The sequence below is a fragment of the Grampus griseus genome, assembly GCF_964374135.1.
Source record: "Grampus griseus genome assembly, chromosome: 14".
Classification (NCBI taxonomy): Eukaryota; Metazoa; Chordata; class Mammalia; order Artiodactyla; family Delphinidae; genus Grampus; species Grampus griseus.
This window is the reverse complement of record NC_139008.1, coordinates 69,504,017-69,526,028: the sequence shown is the minus strand read 5'-3', so window position 1 is coordinate 69,526,028 and position 22,012 is coordinate 69,504,017.

Here is a 22,012-nt window from a genome sequence, read left to right as displayed (position 1 = left end):
AGGGCTAGGCTCAGTCTTCTCTGGCTGTATTTCTTGTGGTACATACTGCGAACATTGATGTTTCCATGCTAGTGATCACTAGCTCTTAGAGAGGCCTCATGCATAGAAGGGTTCCGTAAATGTTTGCTGTCATTCTTGCTATTATCATTGTAGTGGAAATTACGTTTATCTCCCTAACATCCACTTCTATAAAAATCCCAATTTTTATTCAAATATCAACACCTTTTCTATCAAAGTCCATAGACTTTGTGGGGAAAAAGATTGAATCCTGTATATGGTTCAGGGCTATTTTAATTAGTAAAGCCACATTTCCTGGCCATGGTGATCGGTTCAGGGCTGGGCTCACGGTCCCATTTGGACTCATGCAATGAGAAGAGATGTTTTCTATGAGTTTCTGGAATTGTACTTCCTAATTGTTGTTAGAGAGCTTCTAGTAGCAATCCCCTCCCCATCTGTCTTGGTATAATTCAAGAAAGCATGGATCTTTGGTAGTTGTTGGCAGCCATCTTGTAACCATGAAGAGCAACCTGCCTTAGGATGAAGCTGACACCATGAGAAGCAGAAGAGGGATGGAAATGATGAGATTGTTGAGCTGCTGAATCAAACCAACACTTACCTACATCAATGCATTCATTATTCAATAATAATGCCTTCACTTTTCACCAATGTATCCTCTTTATAGTAAAAAAAAAAACAATTTGAGTAAAAATTTCCTATTATTTACAACTCAAGGCATCTTAAATGATAGAGAACTTGGTACATAAATTGAGGCATTGTTAATAACAAACTCTAAAATGTGAAACGCGTTGAGGTGGGATGAAGGGCATAGTAGAGGATACACTTGGTCAGTCAGCTTCCTCTTACACTTTGGGAAGGACACTATCAAGGTTGTAGTGTTAGTGGCCTTGGTAGGAGAAATAGAAATGCTGGTGCATGAATATGAAGCTTCTGTAAATAAGAATGTTTAGGTTGCAGGTGCCCTTTCTAAACACAGAAAGAGAGGAAAATACAGCTCTGTTATAAGAGCATAACCATTCTATTTAAGCCACCTTGAGTTGGGTTTTGTGTTTCTTGCAATAGATGCCTGTTCATCATAGCAATCATCTAAAAATCTTGTGCATCCTGCTATCAGAGCACTTAGAAAAGTAAACATTCGCTCCCATTTCTGATTACCCTGAGTGTCTTCACACTATTTACGTCTTGCAGGCAGGAACTGTGAAAGGTATCTCAGCACCTCCAGCACCTCGTATAATATTTGGCACATAGTAGGTGCACGTATCTGCCTGCTGAATGAGTGACCTCAATTAGAAGACCTCAATTAAATCAAAGGTCAGTAGATGAAATACGGAGTTGGTTCACTCATTCCATCAATATTAGTGCCACCTTTTATGTGGGGAACTCTGTGGCAGAGGATGATTCTCCACAGATCTATCCCTTTGGAGGATTTTCTCCCTCCCTCCCTCCCTCCAGTCTGAAGGTTCTCCCCAATCTACTCCCATTCCCTCTCCCTTTTATCCTTTACAGGTGCGTCACCCAATCAACCTCTTGCACGTTTGATTCCACCTTGGTGCCTGCTTCTCAGAGGACATACACTGATACACATCACCTTGGCTCTTGAATGGCTGGTCTAACGAACTGTGGAATGTAAGTGTGATGCTCTGTATACCTCATCCCACGCTCAAGAGAGTCAGGAGCTGCCCTTCTCGGTGTTTGCCTCCAGGGCAGGCATTTTCTTGAGCAAATGTGAAAAAAGGAAGAGGACAAAAAACAACAACAAAAAAACAGCTGTGGGCAGCAACTGAGAGAGAGCAAGGCAGCAGCAAATAGGAATCGAAAGGGAATTATACAAGTTCGTTCCTTTCTGCATGCTGTGTTTTTAACAGGGGATCAGAATGTGCTGTGAAAGCTTTGAGGTAATACAGTCTCGGGGTTCCCTGGGCTTTGTCTTCAGATCATATCCCTTATTATTGACTCATTTCTTTTTTTTTTTTTTTAACATCTTTTTTTTTTTTTTTTGGCGGTACACGGGCCTCTCACTGTTGTGGCCTCTCCCGTTGCGGAGCACAGGCTCCGGACGTGCAGGCTCAGCGGCCATGGCTCACAGGCCCACAGGCCCAGCTGCTCCACGGCATGTGGGATCTTCCCGGACCGGAGCACGAACCCATGTCCCCTGCATCGGCAGGCGGACTCTCAACCACTGCGCCACCAGGGAAGCCCTTTAACATCTTTATTGGAGTATAATTGCTTTACAATGCTGTGTTGGTTTCTGCTTTATAACAAAGTGAATCAGTTATACATATAAATATAGCCCCATATCTCTTCCCTCTTGCATCTCCCTCCCTCCCACCCTCCCTATCCCACCCCTCTAGGTGGTCACAGAGCACCAAGCTGATCTCCCTGTGCTATGCGGCTGCTTCCCACTAGCTATCTATTTTACATTTGGTAGTGTATATATGTCCATGCCACTCTCTCACTTCGTCCCAGCTTAACCTTCCCACTCCCCATGGATAACCCTTTCTTTACAGTGTTGTTGAGAAGGTGAAGTAAGGCAACATAGATATGAAGGGTCCAGCACAATTCTGGCCACGTGGGGAGATGCTCAGTGATATTAAGCATTGCTCAGCAGGGGGGTAAGTTTTGGAGTATGGGGGCAGCAGGGAGCAATCTGAGTGTTCTTGCTCTGCTACTCAAGAAGAGTGATGGGTCGGGACTGAAAGACTATGTCCCTGTGGGTTCTTTGGCCACTGACCTCTTCCCTTGGCCTCCAGGTTCTTTTGCCAAAAATTAAAATAAATACAACCACTTTAAATTCTATGCCTTCCCCTTATTTTTGGAGAATCATAATAAATATTTTATCACATATTTGGATTCTAATAAAGGATGAGCTGACGTTTTAGCGCTAAAGATAGTGTATGTAGTCCAGACCGCTCCACGGAGCATCTGCAGAGGAGAAAACTAAGGCCTAGTGTTGGGGCACAGTTAGCTCAAGGCTTTGGCAGAGCTGGGTGGGCTTCCCTGTCCCCTTGTCTTGGGGCAGTGTGACGTTGCTTCAAATGTACCAGCCTCATTCAGAATTAGACTAATCATTTTGGAACGAGCTCAGTCTGGCTGGTTTGAATAGGAACCCTGCTTTCTGGGAGCCTGATGTCCTCCTTTGGGGCCTTCTGTGATCTTAACAGCATGAATTGCTCTGTCTTATTCCATGCTCCTAGTACACCTTGGGTATTGTCTTCTTAAGGTCTGCAATGCCTCTGTTTTCCCTTCTCAGCCATGGCAGGGGCTGTGCTCTGCTGAGATCAGTACCTCTGTGCCTGGAATAGATTAGGGCTCTACTTGCCCATTTGCAGAACGTGTTGAATTCATAGATTTTATGTGGATGGGTATCTCAGGGAGTATTGGGCAGCAGGGAAAAGGGTGTGGGTAAAGCACAAGTGGTTCACTTCACTTGTTTTGGGAAGGACTTCCGGGTTATAGACACACTCTTAAGAAAGAACTTCAGCCAAGAGGAATGAGAGGCAGGAGAGCCTATCAGTTAAGAACCCAGAGCTAATTTGCCTGAGTTTGAATTCTAATTCTACCACATACTAGCTGTGTGACCTTGAGTAAGTCACTTAGTCTCTCTGTATTTTGTGCAGGAAGAGGACCCACAACCAATAGTCAGGCAGCCGGGATGTGGGCAGATGTTTATGTCAACATGCATATGTATATTATAAATGCAAGTATATATGTAGACTTGCGTGTGTATGGATAGCTGTGCATTTATATGTATGCTGGCACCTAGAGTTCTCACACATTGTCACTTCAAAGTTGTTTGGTGAGTTTGGTAACATCCGTCATTCACTCAATGAATAAACGTGTACCAAGCACCTATAAGGTGGCAGACCCTGTTAGGAGATGAGGAGAGAGCCATGAATTAAACATGTTCCCTCACTTTAAGGTATGCAGTCTATCATCAGTGAGTAACTGTGATGCTGTGTGTTAAGGGCATGGGCAGAGTCTTTTGGAAGCGTAGAGGAAGGTGTGAGCGATTCTCACGGCAGAGCGGAGGGGGGGCATGAGAAGCGGGTAGGGTAATGCTTGAGTTGTGTCATGACGACAGGAGCTGTGTGTCGGGAAAGAACTGGGAAGGAGGATGCTTCAGGTAGGGAAGAGTGACAGAACAAAATGGAGTGATTGAGAGCGCAGATAATGGAGGTGATTTGGGGACTTCCTTTATATGAATTGTTTTTTCCAAATGGCTGCTAAGTTGTTAGAACATAACTACTTATTAAGGTGTTTGGATCTAACAACTTAGTAAAGGGAATAGGTTTTCCTTTTGACCTAGGGTTGCAGTGAAATTATTACTGAGACAAGTATGTCATAAACTGAGAAAATGTAGGAAATTCTACCCTAGACACAAGCATGAAGATATTTTCCAGTGCTTTTTCCCTATACCAAAATGTTGTTCTCAGCTCTATTCACATGTGTAGTATCGATACTGTGACAATTATCTTTGACCAAGAAGGAAAGTCACAGGTCATTATAGCTGCAAGTACACATTTATTTGCACAAACCACACACCCATACACACCCATACACACATACGCAGAGGCAGGCAGAGTGATTTGGCCATGATGGGAACTTGGGAGGATAATTAAATTTGAGAAATGAAAATGATTAAATGTCAATTAAGATATCATTTCTAGAGAAGTGGGCATCCGTATCAGGAATTTCCAGGGAGGAATGATTTTCTCAACAATGTGGCTTCCCTTGAGGAAAAGAAGACTTGAAGCTTTCCTGACCAGTGGGTGAGTTGTACCTTTTGGGTGGATGACAAACGCATACAGAAATCCCATGGACGCTGATGTTTTCCCAGGGTTTCTCACCTTTGCGATCTCATCAGCTTCTCCAACATATCCTCAGTGTTTCCAGAATGAGACCACATCATCCTGGCTTTGGGCTGAGTTCTGTCCATTCTGATTCCTTGCAACATGCTTAACCTTCCACGATTCTATAAAACTGCCCTGTAGCTCTTCAAGAATCTTAAGCAACTGTCCCTCTTGATACTTGTGTTTTCTGTGAAGAGTCTTCAAAGTTGCTGTCATGATTGGTGTCAGAAGCCAGATCTGGATCCCTCATTAAGTGGCCTCAAAAATCCCACACAGGGAAGCATAGTTAATGGGTAACATCAACAAAATCACCTATTGGAATATATTTTCCTTTTCTTCTGGAGTAAAGCACATCCTACCTTGCACATCTTGTCTACCCACTCTATTTACAGACCTGGGAGCTCAACTCTTTAATGGGAGTCTTGATTTAAAAAAAGCCCACCTCTTATTCTACAGCATTTCTTGGCCCCAACCTAGTTGGTGTTCTAACCACAGTTTATCCCTGGTCTTGCTTTCAATTTTTGGAAGTAATTACCTATGTCTTCTTGAAACATCATTGAATTAGACAACTCTCTCCAGAGAAACAGAACCAATAGAATATATATATATGTATACGTGTGTGTATATATACACACACACACATATGAGGAATTGGTTCACATGATTATAGAAGCTGAGAAGTCCTGTGATCTGTTGTTAGCAAGCTGGAGACCCAGAAAAAAGCCAGTGATGTAATTCAGTCCAAGTTCAAAGGCTAGAGAACTAGGGGAGTTGATGGTATAAATCTCAGTTCCAGGGCAAGAGAAGACTTATGTCCCAGCTCAAGCAGTGAGGCAGAAGAAAAGGGTATGATTCTTCCTTTCTCCACCTTTGTTCTCTTCAAGCATTAGTGGATTGGATGATGCTCTTCCACCTTGTCGAGGGCCATTTGCTTTACTGAGTCCACTGATTCAGATGCTAATCATCCAGAAACACCCTCACAGACACACCCAGAAATAATGTTTCCAAATATCAGGGCATTCCATGATCCAGGGATGTTGACACATAAAATTAACCATCACGATCACTTTCAGATTTCGGGGATACCTGGCATTCCTGGTTATCTTGCTATTTCTCTGAGTGATCCTCTCAGGCTCTCAGTGACACTCCTCTGCTCTTTCTGGGTCCTTTTCCTCTTGGTGGTCTGAACCATTGGTCTATGACCACCAAGGAGGCTGATTCAGAGAGTATATCTCAAACCTCTGACTTTTCTCCTAACTTTTTGACTTCCAGATGGGTTACACCATCACCTGCAAACTCCAGAAGTGATTTCACATTCATTATCTCTTGCTAAAACTTGCTCCTTTTCCTGAATTGCTGCCACTGTTAATGGTATCCCTGCCTTCTTTGTCTTGGAGCTTTAAAAACTCAGTGTTATCTCTCATTTCTTTCTTTACCTTGTTTTTGATCTCCAATATTTTAATAGTCTCCATGTTATACTGAAGGATAAGATTGGTCCACCTCCATCTCCTCTCCTTCTGTCTCTCTCTGTCTTTTCCAGTTTTATTGAGAAACAATTGACATACATCACTGCATAAGTTTAAGGTGTACAACATGATAGTTTGATTTACATATATTGTAGAATGATTACCACAATAGGTTCAGCTAATATCCATTTTCTCATAAAAATACAATAAAAAGGAAAGAAGAAAAAAATAAATGAAAAACTTTTCCTTGTGATATGAACTCCTAGGATTTGCTCTCTTAACAGCTTTCATGTGTAACATCCAGCAGTGTTAATTATATTTGTCATGTTGTACATGACATCCTTAGTACTTATTTATCTTATAACTGGAAGTTTCTACCTTTTGACCACCTTCCTTCAATTCCTTCTCCCTTACCTATTCCCCACCTCTGGTAACCACAGGTCAGATCTTATTTTCTATTTTTTTTTTTAAATTTAGATTCCACATATAAGTGAGATCATATGTTTTTTGTTCTTCTCTGTCTGACTTATTTCACTTAGCATAATGCCTTCAAGCTCCAACCATGTTGTCAAAAATGGTAAGATTTCACCATTTTTTATGGCTGAAAAACTTCTTTATCCATTCATCTATTTACTGATGGACACTTAGGTTGTTTCCATGTCTTGGCTATTATAAATAATGATGCTGTGAACATGGGGGTGCAGATATTTTTTCAAGTTAATGTTTTCATTACCTTTCATTACAAGGAAATATACCTGGGATATATATCCCAAAGTGGAATTGCTGGATCATATGTTTGTTTTATTTTAAATTTTTTTGGATCCTCCATATTGTTTTTTATAGCGGCTGTGCCGATTTACAATCCAACAAACACAAGCGTTCCATTTTCTCCACATCCACACTATTTGTTATCTCTTGTCGTTTTGGTAATGGACATTCTAACAGGTGTGAGGTGATATCTCACTGTGGTTTTAATTTGCATTTCCTTAATGACTAGTGATACTGAGCATCTTTTCATGTATCTATAGGCCTTTCATATATCTTCTTTGGAGAAATGTCTATTCAGGTCCTTTGCCCATTAAAAAAATTTTTTTTTTTTTTTTTGCTACTGAGTTTTTGAGTTCTTCATATGTTTTGAATATTAATCCCTTAACAGATACAGGGTTTGTCAATATATTTTCCATTCTATAGGTTGTCTTTTCTCTTTATTGAAGGTTTCTTTTCTTGTGCAGAAGCTTTTTAGTTTGAAGTAGTCCCACTTGTTTATTTTTGATTTTGTTGCTTGTACTTTAGGTGTCATATCCAAAAAGTCATTGTCAAGACCCATGTCAAGGAGATTTGTTTCTATATTTTCTTCTAGGAGTTTTATGGTGTCAGGGCCTGCATTTAAGTATTTAATCCATTTTAATTTATTTTTTGTGAGTGGTGTAAAATATGGGCCCAGTTTCATTATTTTACATATGGATATCCAATTATCCCAGTACCATTTGTTGAAGAGATTGTCTTTTCTCCATTGAATATTCGTGGCTGACTTGTCAAATATTAGTTGATTGTATATGCTTGGGCTTATTTCTGGGCTCTTGATGCTGTTTCATTTGTCTATTTGTCTGTTTTTATGCTAGTACTATACTGTTTTGATGACTATAGCTTTATAGTATAGCTTGAAATCAGGAAGTATAATACCTCCTGCTTTGTTCTTTTTCTCAGGATTTCCTTGGCTATTCAGGGACATTTATGGTTCCATATAAGTTATAGGAGTGTTTTTTCTGCTTCTGTAAAAATGCCATTGGAATCTTGATTGGAATTGCATTGAATCTATTAATGACTTTCAGTACTATTGACATTTTAACAATATTAATTCTTCCAATCCATGAACATGAGATACCTTTCCATTTTTTTGTGTCATCAATTTCTTATAGTTTTCAACATAGAGGTCTTTTATCTCCTTAGTTAAATTAATTAATAAGCATTTTATTTTTTGATGCTATTGTAAATGGGATTGATTTCTTTATTTCTTTTTAAGAAATGCCCTTATGAATATATAGAAATGCTACTGATTTTTTTATGTTAAGTTTGTATTCTGCTTTTACTGAATTTATTGATTAGATCAAACAGTTCTTTGGTTGAGTCTTTAGGATTTTCTATATATAAAATTATGTCATCTTCAAATAGAGACAATTTTACTTCTTCCTTTTCAATTCTGATACTTTTTATTTCTTCTTCTTGTCTGATTGCTCTGGCTAGGACTTCCAATATTATGCTAAATAGAAGTGTTGAGAGTGGGCACCCTTGCCTTGTTCCTGATCATAGAAGAAAAGCTTTCATTCTTTCACCATTGAGTATGAAGTTATCTGTGGGCTTGTCATCTATGGCCTTTATTATGTTGAAACATGTTCCTTCTATGCCTAATTTGTTAAGAATTTTTATCATGAATGGATGTTGAATTTTGTTGAATGCCTTTTCTGCATATATTGAGATGGCCGTATGATTCTTTCATTTCATTCAATTAATGTGATGTATCACATTGATTGATTTGCATATGTTAAACTGTCCTTACGTTCCAGGAATAAATCCCACTTGATCATAATGAATGATCTTTTTAATGTGCTGCTGAATTTGGTTAGCTAGTATTTTATTGAGTTTTTGCATCTACATTCATCAGAGATCCTGGCCTGTAGTTTTCTTTTTTATTGTGGCATCTTTGTCTGGCTTTGGTATCAGGGTGATTCTGGCCTCATAAAATGAGTTCGAAAGCATTCCTTCTTCAGTTTTTGGAATAGTTTGAGAAGGATAAGGTAACTCTTCTTTAAAATGTTTGGTAGAATTCATCTGTGAAGCAGTCTGGTCCTGGACTTTTGTTTGGGGGGAGGTTTATTTTAAAATTACCAATTTAATTTCATTACTGGTAATCGGTCAGTTTATATTTTCTATTTCTTTCAGGTTCAGTCTTGAGAAATTGTGCATTTCTAGGAATCTATCCATTTCTCCTAGGTTGTCCATTTTGTTGGTGTATAACATTTTGTTGGTGTATAACATAGTAATTCCTTATGACCTTCTGTATTTCTGTGATGTTGGTTTTAATTTCTCCTCTTTCATTTCTGATTTTATTTATTTGGGCTGTTTCTCTTTTTTTTTTTTCCTTATTGAGTCTGATAAAAGTTTATCAATTTTATTTTTTCAAAGAACTAGCTCTTAGTTTCATTGAATTTTTTCTAAACTTTTTAAAGTCTCAACTTATTTCTGCTCTGATCTTTCCTTCTACTAATTTTGGGCTTTGTTTTTTCTTCCTTTTCTAGTTACTTTAGGTATAAGTTTAGATCATTTTTTTGAGATTGTTCTTGTTTGCTGAAGTTAGCTTGTATTGCTATGAACTTCCCACTTAGAACAGCTTTTGTTGTCTCATAGATTTTGGATCATGTGTTTTTGTTTTCATTTGTCTCCAGGTGTTTTTTAAAAATTTCTTCTTTGATTTCTTTGGTGACCCATTGGTTGTTGGCTCTGCTTTTCTGTTTGAACCATGACAGAGTCCCAGTCCCATGTTCTAATCTCATCTTCCTCTACTATCTATGCACAAGTATCCTCCACCAAATTGTACCTCCATGAGTATCCTATTTTATCATGTTGTATTTCATGCTTGTTTCTTCTCCAGTATAAGTTTTGCTTGACTCTTTATTTTCCACTTAAAACTTTCCACTTAAAACTTTTCCTAACCTTTGAATCTCCCTCATATTCTCTATCATCCACTTGCACATAGTGCAATGCAACAATGTAACATGCAATGCAAAACATGTTTTGTGGAAACATGGACTTATAAGGGGATCAATCAAGTAGCCTGACTATGGGATGATCAACTCTATCCCCATTCTATTTTGGTCTCTCTCCCTCTCTTTTAGGAGTCTTTCTGCCTGCATGCCCAGCTGATGGACTTGACCTGACTCACTGCCTCCCTCTGGGGGGCTGGGGGATTGCTCCCCACTACAATGTGCTCTCTTTGGGAGATTTCAATTGCTTTTGGATTAGTTATAGGTTCAAAAGCGAGTGGCTCCCATTATTAGAATGCAGGTTTTAAAATTACTTTGTTTCAAGTTGCCAACTTGGCATCATTAACCAGTCATCAGAGAATTCAGCATGGTCAGGGGGAAAATAGACTTCTGAAAAAATAAAGCAGAAATGAACCAATATGGTCAAGGAGTAAAGGAAATGGCCTTTGAAATGTCTTTCACTTACCTAGCCATGCCTTGTTTATTTTACCATCTATAAAATGGTGACAAAACTTTGGATTCCCTTCTTCAGAATAAGTTGAGTAGTCAATGATATGCTATGTAAAACAATTCACTGAGTATAATACTCCATTGGATTCTCCAGATTTGTCAACATATTTTTAGTAAATCTTATGTTCTTACGCACACACAACATAGCCTTATGCCAGATATCAAAGGAATGTGTCTGGTATAAATGGCATTATTTTCCAGCTTTATGGATGTAAAAGTGACAAATAAAATTTGTATATATTTAAGGTGTACAATATGATGATTTCATATACGTATATTTTTTGGAATGATTACCACAATCAAGCTAATTTACACATCCATCATCTCATGTAGTGGTAGACCCTCCCTAAACTCAGATGAGAGGTTACTGTGATGAAAATCATGACCACATACTTAGCCTCAAGACTAGTCTTGAATAAATTTAAGTCATATAACAAAGAGAATAGTCTCTAATCAAAATGCAAATAGATAGTCAACTATTACCGTAAATATAAACATATACATGTTAGTTTCCTGTTGCTGATCTGTAATCCATCTACCTACCTACTTACCTACCGACCTACCTACCTAATATCTCCCTGTATTGATTTTCTATTGCTGCTGTAACAAATTTCCATAAATATAGGGGTTTGAAATAACACAATTGATCATTTATCTTCTTCAGGTCAGAAGACCAAAAGGGGTCTCACTGAGCTAAAATCAAGGTGTCAGAGCCTTCCTTTCTGGATGCTCTTAGAATCTATTTTCTTGCATTTTCCAGCTTCTAGAGGTTTCCTGTATTTCTTGGCTCATGGCCTCTTACAACTCCAAAGCCAGCAACAGCTGATTGAGTCTTTCTCACTTTGCATCACTCTTACATTGACTCTTCTACTTCTTTCCTCCATATTTAAGAACCTTGTGTTTGCTCTGGACCCACCAGATAATACCGAATTATCTCCCCATCTCTAAGTCAGCTGATTAGCAACCTTAATTTCACTGTAAACTTAATTCCCTTTTGCCTTGCAACCTAACATATTCAGAGGAAGCTGACGTCTTTGGAGGACCACTATTCTACCTACCACTGCCCCCATGTATAAATGAGAGGAAACTCAATATCATAATGCTGGCAATTCTCCACAAATTAATTTTTGGGTTAAATGTAATTTCAGTGACAATCCCAACAGGATTTTTTTTGGTTGTTTATTTGTTATTTGACTTGATAAATTGATCCTAATGTTTATATGGGTGAATAAAGAGTCAAAAACAATATAGTAAAAATTTAAGACATACAATTTTTGGAACCAAGCTTACCAGGCTTCAAGACTTATTAAGATATTAGTAATTAAAATAGTGTGGTATTTTCTCACAGATAGACATATTAGATAGATGTAACAAATAGAGAATATCAAAATAGATTCACATATATAAAAATCAAATTGGACTTTGACAGAGATAGCATTTATGTCAGTGAGAAAGAATGAGCTACTCAACGTATGGAGCTTGAACAATTGGCTAACCATGAGGAAAGATAAAAGTAAATTCTTACTTCACTATGAAACTATAAATTCTAAGTTCATAATAAAAACAAACTTGAAAATGTTTAGAATATCTTTATGATTTTGAAGGGAAATTTTCTTAACAGGACTCAAAATGTACAGAGTATAAAGAAAAATTTTGATATATTTGACTTCAAAATTTAAAAAAATATATAGACATACTATCATAAACCAACTTAAAAGATCATTCACAAACTATCAACTCAAAATCAACAAAGGCTAAAAATCCAGAATACAACAGAGCTTCCTACAAATCAACAAGAAAAATGAAAGCTGGTCAGTAGAAAGAAGGGAAAAGGACATGAATAGTTAATTTAGATATTTATAAGAGGAAACTCCCCAAACAATTAACATATGAAAAGCTCAACCTCACCGTAATCAAAGATATGGAACAAAGCACTGCCATTTCATAAGGATTACATCAGTAAAAATTACTTAGTGTGATTATACTGTGTTGGTGAAGATGTAGGGAATCAGGAGCTCTCCTCTACAAAAAATGTATGCAACCAAACCACTTCTGAGAGCAAATTGGCAATATGTAGTAATGTCGAAGATGCACATATACTTGGACCCAGCTATGTTACCTCAAGATACGTTTTCTAGAGAATCTGTTATATATGTACTGAGGAAGTATAAGGGTAGTCTCTACAGCATTTGCTTTTTAATGTCTAAGAAGTGGAAATACATCCTTTTTGAAGGGTGGAATGGAGAAGTTGTGGTTTGTATAAGTATTGAAATTCTGTAAAGCTGTTAATATATCAAATCTCAAAAACAACATTGAGTGGGAAAGGGAGTTGCAATAGATTATTGTATTGGTTTTACCACAAACTTAGTGGCTTAAAATAACACATAGTCATTATTTCACAGTTTCTGTAGGTCAGAATTGTGGTCATGGCTTAACTGGGTTCTCTGTTTCAGTATCTCACCAAGCTGTATCCCAAGTATCAGCAAGGGCTGCAGTTTCATCAGAGGTTCTACTGGGGAGGGATTCACTTCCAAGCTCTTTCAGACTATTGGAAGAATTCATTTCCTTATAGCTGCAAGACTGAGGGTTTGGTTTTTTTTACAGGAGGTCACCTTCAGCTCCTAGAGGCCACGCATGATTCTTTGTCATGTGTGCTTCCTGAACACAGCCTCTTCCTCATGGCAGATGCTTCTTCAAAGCCAGCAAGGGATAAAGAGACTCTAGCAAGATGGTGTTACCCTCTATATAATCATATAAACGGAATCACATACATCACATCATCTTTGCCTCATTCCATGGGTTAGAAGGAAGTTGCAGGTCCTGCTCATACTCAACGGGAGGGGATTGTACAAATGTATGAATACCAGGAAGTGGTGATTATGGGAACCACCTTAAACTTTGTTCCCCACAATTTTGTATCATTTATGTAAATGTTTCAAAACACAAAAACACAGACAGAAACCTGCTTGAATCTCCAGGAAATTATGCTGAGTGAAAAAAGCCAACCTCCAAAGGTTGCATGATATATGATTCCATTTATAAAATATTCTTATAATGACAGAATTATAGAAATGAAGAACAGATTAATGATAGCCAGGGGTCAGGTGTAAAGGGAGACAGAGAGAGGAAAACAGAGGTTGGTGTGGGTATAAAAATAACAACAAGAAATATACAGAATTGGGATATTATATTATGCATGGTTTTGCAATATGTTAACGCTGGGGGGAACCGGTCATAGTACATGGTATCTCTCTGTATTATTTCTTAAAACTGCATGTGAACCACAATTATCAAAAATGAAAGGTTTAATGAATAAACTTCAACAAATAAACCACAGAAAAATTCAAAAAAACCAAAAAACCCAGTGTGAGCCCTGAATGGTGAGCATAAAATAATAAGACAAAAATAAATGGAGAAAAACATTGCAAAGAGCTGTTGACCTAGGAAGTTAATTTACAAAAAGATAATTAAAATCATTATTGGAGAGAGTAGAGAGTAGAATTGCTCTGTAGAAAATCAAGTCACTAATTTGGAGGGCAAAGTTGAGAAACTCAAATACAGAGGAAAAGAACAAACATTAAATGACTTAATTAGTTTATACTAATCATTAAGCTTCTACTTACATTTCCTTATATAGGAAACCTATGAATATTGCTTCATATATTATATGTATGATTTATATGTATATCTTTTGTTACATTTCAAATAAGACATGTGACTATTACTCTATAAGGTAATATGCCAAGTTATTAATAGTGATTTTCTTTGAAATGGTACTCTTATTAGTGATTTTAATTTTCTATTTTATGCATTTAGATACACAATTTTCTACCATGAATATGTATTAATATTAGATGAAAAATGATTAAAATCAGTATAATTTTGTGCATATTACACATCTGTAATTATGTAAAAATACATACAACAAAGACCTGGAAGGAAATATTGTATACTAAATGTTAGCAGTGGCTCTGCCTGGGGGATTGGGATTTAGTTGTTTTTATTTTCTCCGAGTAGCACTGTGCAGTCTCCAGATTTTATACACTGATCAGATGTTCATTTATAATCATCTAGATAAGTTTCAAATTAATATATACATTTTATAGATACTATATGATAGCAAATATGTAAAAATATACACTACTAATTGATGGGAAGGAAAACAATAAAAGATCAGAATATTATAGTTAACTTTTTTTATTCTTTCAGCTTTCAAATATTTTCAAAATTTGTATCATGAACATATATTGTTTTGATAATGGAAATACCCCAAAGAAAATAGAAGTGATTAATTAACTGTTATGGAGAAAATTGGGTATGGGGAAATTTTTTCTAAACATAAAACAATAAGAAATGATAAAATAAAAAAGAAATATTCGAATATCCAATTAAAACACAGGAAAATATTTAGCATCCTTAAAAATAATTTCAAAAATTGATTTTTTTGGACATAGATTCATTTCGTTCTTTCTGTTATGTTTCAGTCAGTTTTTAGATGATTGAACATTTCCTCCTTATGATGGAATAATATGCATATGTTAAAGATCTCATTTGAGAAAATATATAATAAAATAATAAAATGTAATCATCTGTAAAAAAGAAGAAAATATACTGCATTTACAATTTGTCTTAAACTTACCTATGTATATATTTTTATGAATTAAGAAAGTGAACCAAAAATGCTCATAATAGTTAAATCTTAGGATTGGGATTTCAGAAGACTTCTATTTTCTCTATTAATGCCTGTATTTTCACATTTTCTGAAATCAAAGTAAGTTGCACACTGAAATCAATGCCATAGAAGTATATCAAGGGCCAACCTGTAAATTTAAATGGCTCTTTGCTTGGAAGTGAACTTCCAATAACAGAGTTCCCTGGAAAATCTAATATAATTTATTTATTCGTTATTTATTTAATGCTTATTGGTCAATGAGTATCGTAGGTGTTTGGAATACTGTAGTAAACAAGCCACAGATTTTGCCTCTATGCAGCTTACATTCAAAGATGGAACTTGGAAAACTTTTTACTCCAAGCCCCACCTCGATTATTTTGCTAGGGCTGTCATAACAAAATATTTACTTTATCACAGTTCTGGAGGCTGGAAGTCCAAGATCAAGGTGCCGGGAGCGTTGTTTTTCTCTGAGGCTTCTCTCCTTGGCTTGTAGATGGTGGCCCTCTTGCCAGCTCTTCACACTGTTTGTCGCTCTGTGCATGTGCCCCTGCTGTCTCTCCCTCTTCTTGTGAGGACAACAGTCATGTTGGACTAGAGTCTCACCTCAATGACATCATTTTAACTTAATCACGTCTTTAAAGACTTTGTCTCCAAATATGGTTACATTTTGAGATACTGGGGTTTGGGACTTCAACATGTGAATTCTGGGGGGACGCATTTCCGCCCATAATACCACTCTGCCCTTTAATTGTCTTTAGTAATCCCTCGTATACTGTCCAGGGTCAGTTTGAATACCTCCGGGTGTATGGGATGCACTACCCAAGGTCATTAGTGGATAGAGCTTAAATCTGTCCCCAAATAGGTCACAGGATCCAGACTTCCTGAGGAGAGTGCTGGAATATTCAGCATCTTGATTGTGCGACTCCCTTGTTGGAGGCAGCCTCTGCAGTTGGAGAGCGAAGTTTCCAACTGTGACTTACCTTCCACGTGCTACAGCCACAGCGAGACACAGAGTCACAGATAATTTCCATGTGGTTGAGCTCTTTACCCTTCTGTCTTCTCTTTATAGGGAGCCTGTGACATTTTTTTGTTTGTTTTTAGAAGGGATTCCTTATCTTCACCTCTTTTTTTTTTTTAACTGATCACCCTGAAAACTTTCTGGACCTTTCACTGATGGAATTACAAAGGCAGTTTTCCTGAATCTGACCAACTCAAAAGAATCAGCTTACTGCTTTCTCTGGCAGCCAGCTTTTAATCCTGGGTCACATGTCACTTCTAATTGTGAGCATGATGTTCAAGTCCCCCTGAGGCCTAAATTTCCCCCAAGTAAATCCTCTCCTTCAGCAGCTACAGGAACGCGTCAGGGAGAGTGATCTTTAGACACACTACTTCTGCAGGAGGGAGCAGCTCCACCTGGCACAAACTTCAGGGGTCAGTCATCTCTAATCGACTTTTTATCAATGCTGACACCTCCCTCAGTCTGACAGTAAAGGATCGAAACCAATGGATGCAGGAGAAGGGATGGGAGCCCTGGGGATGGAGTTCTTCCTACTTCTAAGTAAACATACTATGTTTTCAGAGGAGAAAGTGCTGGAATCATTGGAGTTGATAGAAAATAAACTAAGTAGAATTTTCACCAGGTGTACTCAATTTGGCCAAATGGTATGTGGGGTTCTTATGAGAGAGGGACCAATACCCCAAAAAGCCTCAGATGTAATTTGCTCACCCTGAGAAAAGTTCTCAAACATCTTTAGAGAACATCAGAGTTCTTTCTAAGTGAAGCCTGCTGATAGGTGAACCAGAAGTTTCTTTTTATCCCGACATTTTATTATGAAAAATTTCAAACATAGCAAAACTGAAAGCATTTTACACTGGACACCTGTATACTCACTACTACATTCTACCATTAACATTTTGTTGTACCTGCTTTGTCTTATATTGATGTATTCTTCTTTCTAGCCATCAATCCATTCTATTTTTTGGTGCATTTCAAAGCAAATTGCAAATATTACTCTACTTCTCCTAAATACTTCTGAATGTAACCAGAGTTCCATATTTGTCTACAGACTTTTCTTCTTATGAGGTAAAATTTATTACAGTGAAACACATTAATATCAAGTGTACATTTTTTGTATTTTGACAAATAAATGCACGTAGGCAACCCAAATAACTATCAAAATATTTAACAATATCATTACGCAGAAAGTTTTCTCATGTCCCTTCCCAGTCAATCCCTACCCACTTCCGCCTCCCAGACAAATTTTTCATATGTTTTTCCACCCTAAATCAGTTTTGCCTGTTGAGATCTTCACATAAATGGAATCATATAGTATGTCTTCTTTTGTGTGTCTTCTATTACTTAGCATAATATTAATATTTTTGAAGTTTATCCCTGTTGTGTATTAGTAGTTCATTCCTTTTTATTGCTAAGTAGAATTCCATTGATTAAATATACCACAGTTTGTTTATCCATTCTCCTATTTGGACACATTGAATTTTTCAGTTTTTACCTAATATGAATAAAGTGAATATAAATATTCTTATACAAGTAGAAGAGTTAATTATTTCCTTTCTGTAAACACAATGTAATATTTTCAACTGTATAATCCGTCCATCTAACCATCAATCATTCATCCATCCATCCATCCAGCTATCCTCTCTGCCATCCTTTCAAACACATATTGTGTACTTACTGCAGGCCAGGCAATGTTCTACCACTAGGAATACAAAGTCAAAAGATACATTCCCAGTCCTTTAAAGAATCTAGCGAGAGGACAACACAGACAATTACAGAAACAGAATTTGGGCTAAAAGGGAGGTTTCTAGAAAAGGGAGCAGCCCAGGAGAGTTGGACAAGACTTGCGGGCAGGTCAGGCCTGAAGGGGGACAGGAGAGCACAGTGTCCTCAACAACATTCTGTGGCAGTTGCAGTAACGACTGTCACGATACTCTTTCCTGGGGCTTCCATTAGTAAGAGCCAAAGTTTTCACAATAGAATTCAGTTCAAAGGAGGTGATTTTGCAAGGGACCATAATGAGTTAATTTACTCCTTATAACCTATTGTCCTAGAGCTTATCTCTATTTGCATACCTGCAGGTCTATTTCAAGCTTTAATCTAGCTTGACTTGAGACTTTCAGGGGTAGGCTAATGTTTTAGGAGGTTATTTTATCCTAAAGTTTACAGATTTCTTTTGAAAAGCTCTGTAGAGCTGACTCATAGAATCAGCCAGGCTTTCTCAAATGCAACAATTCCAGAATGTACTAACTCTGAGATGTAACACTGGGTTCCTTCTGAGTCACTGGTAGGGTTGCCAGATAAAATACAGGATACCCAATTACAGTAAATTTCAAATAAACAGCAATGTTTTTTTAGTATAAGTGTGTACCAAATATCGCATAGGACGTAAGTAAACCCCAAATATTGGATCTGATTTATTTATACCAAAAGTGATTAGTTGTTTTGTTGAAATTCAAATTTAACTGCACGTCTCGAACTTTTATTTGCTAAACCTGGCAACCTTAGTCATTGGAGAAAGAGCTTTTCTGGCCAAGTGCATTTTACCCATGAAGGAAGCCAAACCCATAAAATACCAAAACTTTCAAAAATAACCATGAAGGATATATTAATTGTATATACATCTCCCTGTCTTTTGAATTAGAATATATGGCTACATCACAAAACTTTCTTGATAACCTGAATATTAATTATTACAGTGTGTGATGTAGTCACATCTACTAGAGCAGTGGTTCCCAACCTTTCTGGCACCAGGGACCAGTTTCGTGGAAGACAGTTTTTCCACGGACCGGGGGTGGGGTGGGGTAGGATGGTGTCAGGATGATTCAAGTGCATTACGTTTATTGTGCACTTTATTTCTATTATTATTACATTATAATATATAATTAAATAATTATATACCTCACCGTAATGCAGAGTCAGTGGGAGCCCTGAGCTTGTTTTCACTTGCCACTTACTGGTAGGATTTTGATATGAGTCTGCAGGCAATTTATTTGTTATGGTCTCTGTGCAGTCAAACCTCTCTGCTAATGATAATCTGTATTTGCAGCCTCTCCCCGGTGCTAGCATCACCGCCTCAGCTGCACCTCGGATCATCAGGCATTAGATTCTCATAAGGAGTGTGCACCCTAGATCCCTCGCATGCGCAGTTCACAGTAGGGCTCACGCTCCTATGAGAATCTAATGCCACCACTGCTGTGACAGGAGGCAGAGCTTAGATGGGAATGTGAGCGACGGGGAGCCGGAAGCTTCATACAGATGAAGCTTCACTCACTTGTGCACCGCTCACCCCCTGCTGTGCGGCCTGGTTCTTAACAGGCCATGGACTGGTACCGTGTACTAGAGGGACCCCTGTACTAGAAGACATTGGGGTTGGGGACCCCTGTACTAGAGGATATTCAGGCTGCTTGTCTCTATACCAAGTGCCACCAGACATCGGTGACTTCAGAATTTTAAATCTGGTTTTTATCACTTTTTCCTTTTTCCCCTCATTATCAGGTTATCAACTAAACCCCCTGTGGCCATCAATATTTATTTTCTTAGAGTCTAGAAACACTAAACTTTTCTTTCGCCTAGCCTGATGTCAGTAAAAAATGATATACTAATTCTTTTAAAAAAATTTTAATTGGAATATTGTTGTTTTACAATGTTGTATTCATTTCTACTGTACGGCAAAGTGAAGTAGAATTCCCTGAGCTATACAGCAGGCTCTTATTAGTTATCTATTTTCTACATATTCGTGTATACATGCCAATCCGAATCTCCCAATTTATCCCACCGCCACCCGCCACCCCCGAGATACTAATTCTTGCTAGTAGTATGTATAAACAAAAATTATAGTCTAGTATGAAAAAACTATTGAGCTCGCGATAATTATTTAACATTTCAGAGAGTTTTTTAAAAAGGAATTTCTGATATATATATATATACACACATATATATATATATATATATATATTTTTTTTTTTGCGGTACGCGGGCCTCTCACTGTTGTGGCCTCTCCCGTTGAGGAGCACAGGCTCCGGATGCGCAGGCTCTGTGGCCATGGCTCACGGGCCCAGCCGCTCTGCGGCACGTGGGATTTTCCCGGACCGGGGCACGAACCCGTGTCCCCTGCATCGGCAGGCGAACTCTCAACCACTGCGCCACCAGGGAAGCCCGAATTTGCAATATTTTAATTTTACTTTTCTCAAGCATTCATTCACTCACTCATTACAATAATAAATATTATTATCGAATAGAGGTTTATACAGACCTCTACAGCTTCAGCATTTAAGACATAATATTTATAATTAATCTTTAGAAACATGTATCTTTTTTTTTTTTTTACATCTTTATTGGCATATAATTGCTTTACAATGGTGTGTTAGTTTCTGCTTTATAACAAAGTGAATCAGCTAAACATATACATATGTCCCCGTATCTCCACCCTCTTGCGTCTCCCTCCTATCCTCCCTATCCCACCCCTCCAGGTGGTCACAAAGCACCAAGCTGATCTCCCTGTGCTATGTGGCTGCTTCCCACTAGCTATCTATTTTACATTTGGTAGTGTATATATGTCCATGCCACTCTCTCACTTTGTCCCAGCTTACCCTTCCCCCACCCTGTATCCTCAAGTCCATTTTCTACGTCTGCATCTTTATTCCTGTCCTGCCCCTAGGTTCTTCAGGACCACTCTTTTTTTTTAGATTCCATATATATGTGTTAGCATATGGTATTTGTTTTTCTCTTTCTGACTTACTTCACTCTGTGTGACAGTCTCTAGGTCCATCCACCTCACTACATATAACTCAATTTCATTTCTTTTTATGGTTGAGTAATATTCCATTGTATATATGTGCCACATCTTCTTTATCCATTCATCTGTTGATGGACACTTAGGTTGCTTCCATGTCCCGGCTATTGTAAATAGAACTGCAGTGAACATTGTGATACATGACTCTTTTTGAATTATGGTTTTCTCAGGGTATATGCTCAGTAGTGGGATTGCTGGCTTATATGGTAATTCTATTTTTAGTTTTTTAGGAACCTCCATGCTGTTCTCCATAGTGGCTGTATCAATTTACATTCCCACCAACAGTGAAAGAGGGTTCCCTTTTCTCCACACCCTCTCCAGCATTTGTTGTTTGTAGATTTTTTGATGATGGCCATTCTGACTGGTGTGAGGAGATACCTCATTGTAGTTTTGATTTGCATTTCTCTAATGATTAGTGATGTTGAGCATCCTTTCATGTGTTTGTTGGCAATCTGTATGTCTTCTTTGGAGGAATGTCTATTTAGGTCTTCTGCCCATTTTTGCATTGGGTTGTTTGTTCTTTTGATATTGAGCTGCATGAGCTGCTTGTAAATTTTCGAGATTAACCCTTTGTCAGTTGCTTTGTTTGCAAATATTTTCTCCCATTCTGGGGGTTGTCTTTTTATGTTGTTTATGTTTTTCTTTGCTGTGCAAAAGCTTTTAAGTTTCATTAGGTCCCATTTGTTTATTTTTGTTTTTATTTCCATTTCTCTAGGAGGTGGGTCAAAAAAGATCTTGCTGTGATTTATGTCAAAGAATGTTCTTCCTATGTTTTCCTCTAAGAGTTTCATAGTGTCTGGTCTTATATTTTGAGTTTATTTTTGTGTATGGTGTTAGGGAGTGTTCTAATTTCATTCTTTCACATGTAGCTGTCCAGTTTTCCCAGCACCACTTATTGAAGCGGCTGTCTTTTCTCCATTGTATA